Source organism: Gossypium arboreum, chromosome 1 (assembly GCF_025698485.1).
Source record: "Gossypium arboreum isolate Shixiya-1 chromosome 1, ASM2569848v2, whole genome shotgun sequence".
Lineage (NCBI taxonomy): Eukaryota > Viridiplantae > Streptophyta > Magnoliopsida > Malvales > Malvaceae > Gossypium > Gossypium arboreum.
Genome location: NC_069070.1, coordinates 88,581,190 through 88,583,613, shown reverse-complemented (window position 1 = coordinate 88,583,613; position 2,424 = coordinate 88,581,190). Strand labels below are relative to the sequence as shown.

The following is a 2,424-nucleotide window of genomic DNA, read 5'->3' as shown; positions in this document are numbered from 1 at the left end:
CAGTGGGCCAATTAGTGGAATGCCTACCGAAAATCCTCATATTCACTTAAGACTATTTATGGAGGTGAGTGATTCTTTCAAGTTAGTTGGAGTACCCAAAGATGCATTACGATTGAAGCTATTCCCATATTCGCTAAGGGACAGAGCTCGAGCCTGGTTGAACTCATTGCCGCAAAATTCAATTTCCATATGGCAAGAGTTAGCAGAAAGATTCCTCATGAAGTATTTCTCGACTAGCACGAATGCTAAGTTGAGGAACGAAATCACTGCTTTCCAACAAATGGATGATGAGTCCTTGTATGAGGCATGGGAAAGGTACAAAGAACTATTACGGAAGTGCCCTCATCATGGAATCCCACATTGCATCTAACTTGAGACATTTTATAATGGTCTCAATGCCTACACGGGGATGGTAGTGGACGCTTCTACTAATGTGTTCTCCTTTCTAAGTCTTATAATGAGGCTTATGAAATCATTGAGAGGATTGCCAGCAATAATCAATTGCCAACCAATCGAGCAGTGTTAGGAAGATGAGTTGCTAGAATACATGAAGCAGACGCTCTTACTTCACTCACATCTCAGGTATCCCCAATATCCTCAATGCTTAAAAATTTTACCACTAATAGGTTTAATAGTTTCACAGCACAACCATTAAATCAATTTGAAAATGTAGCTTGTGTCTATTGTGGGGAAGGACATTTGTTTGAAGAATGTCCATTGAACCCAGAATCTGTGTATTACATGGGTAACCAAAACCAAAATCGAGGAAGGTAAGGACTGCAATTCAATTTCTACAACCCATTGTGGCGAAACCACTCGAATTTTTATTGAAGTAACCAAAAGGCTTATAACAGCATGGTTTAGACCCTAGTCGGAACAGTGGTTTCGGGACCAAAAATTTGAGTCAGAAAAATATTATTATTATTATTTTCCATTCTTATAATTTGTGAATTGATATCTGTGAAAATTTCGTGATTTAATTTTATCGTTTGTGAATTCAATTTAGAAAAAGGATCTAATCGCGTAAAATGTAAAAGTGGCTAGCTATTTGTCAAAAGTTCTTAAGTGCTATGTCTTATTAAAGAGGAGGTCCTTATGATGAAATTAGACCATTAATAAAGTTAACGGACATTAATGACCATCCATTAGGTGATTTTTATATGGTTTAATTAAGGGCAAAATTGGTATTTGATTATTGAAGTTAATAATAATAAAACAAACATGAAAATAAGGCCATTATCACCTTATTTTGCCGAAAATCAAAAGAAAAGAAAGGATAAAAGCTTGTTTAGGGTTTGGCTAAGAGAATTTGTGATTAAGATCAATAACCAAAGAAAACGGAAGTAGATCGGAGAGAGCCGAAAGTCGTTGATTAGCCATTCATTTCCGTTCATTTCTGTACGAGGTAAGTTGATATACAAATAAATCTGTTTGAATTGATTTATCCATGTTTATATCATATTGAATTGTGATGAATGGTTATAGAAGCTGAATATGTGAAATTTAGAAAGTTTCAATAATGTAACGACGTTCGAAAGCCTTGTATGAACCATACGAATAGTTAGGATACATATGTCATGACATAGGATTCCGATATGTGATTTCATGTAAGACCACGTCTGGGACGTTGGCATTGATTTGATATTTACATGTAAGACCATGTTTGAGACATTGCCATCATATTTGATTTCGTGTAAGACCTTATCTGGTACAGTGGCATCGACATTGACATTTGATTACATGCAAGACCACGTCTGGGACGTTGGCATTGTACGAGCTATCTGAGCTATCTGAGTATTGTGACACCCCTAAAATGACCCTAGTCGGAAAGTGGTTTCAGGACCACAAAACCGAGTCATAAAAATAATTAACCATTATATTTGATGCTTATTATATGTATATAGGCATGTGTGAAAATTTCATGTTTGAATTTTGTAAATTGTAAGTGAATTTTGCTAAATAGGATTTGTGTGAGAAAATTTAGAAATGTGCTAGGCAAATGTTAAAGTGGCCTATTGATGCATCTTAGAAAATGTTGTCCTTGCATGTCAAAATACCCAAAAGATGAACTAGTGGCCGGCCATGCTATGGGATTAACCATATTATAAACACTTTGTGATAATGTGGTATGTAGGAAACAATAAAATAAAAAAAAAGTTAGTAATAAAGAAAGGGAAAAAGGAAAATGATGAAAAAAAGAAAAGAAAAAAGGTTATCATGTTGCTCAAGTTGGCCGAATAGAGTAAAGAAAAGAAGAAAAGGGGTGAAAGAAACAAGTCTTTATTCTTGTTTCTTCTTGGCCGATTCTAAGAGGGAGAGAGGGAGCAACCATTCGGTGATTCTAAGTCATAAATAAGGTGAGAAATTCATGTTAGCTTATGGATTTTTTTAGCATATTTTGAGTTAGATATTAAGTTCATTACA

The 2,424-nt window shown here is 35.1% G+C and overlaps 1 non-coding gene across 1 annotated transcript; it reads right to left on the bottom strand.

Annotated features, from left to right (window-relative positions):
- Positions 1 to 247: 247 nt before the first annotated feature.
- Positions 248 to 354, bottom strand: LOC128281830 (small nucleolar RNA R71). Its single transcript, XR_008272100.1, has one exon. It is a non-coding gene; the product is annotated as a small nucleolar RNA R71 (small nucleolar RNA).
- Positions 355 to 2,424: the final 2,070 nt, after the last annotated feature.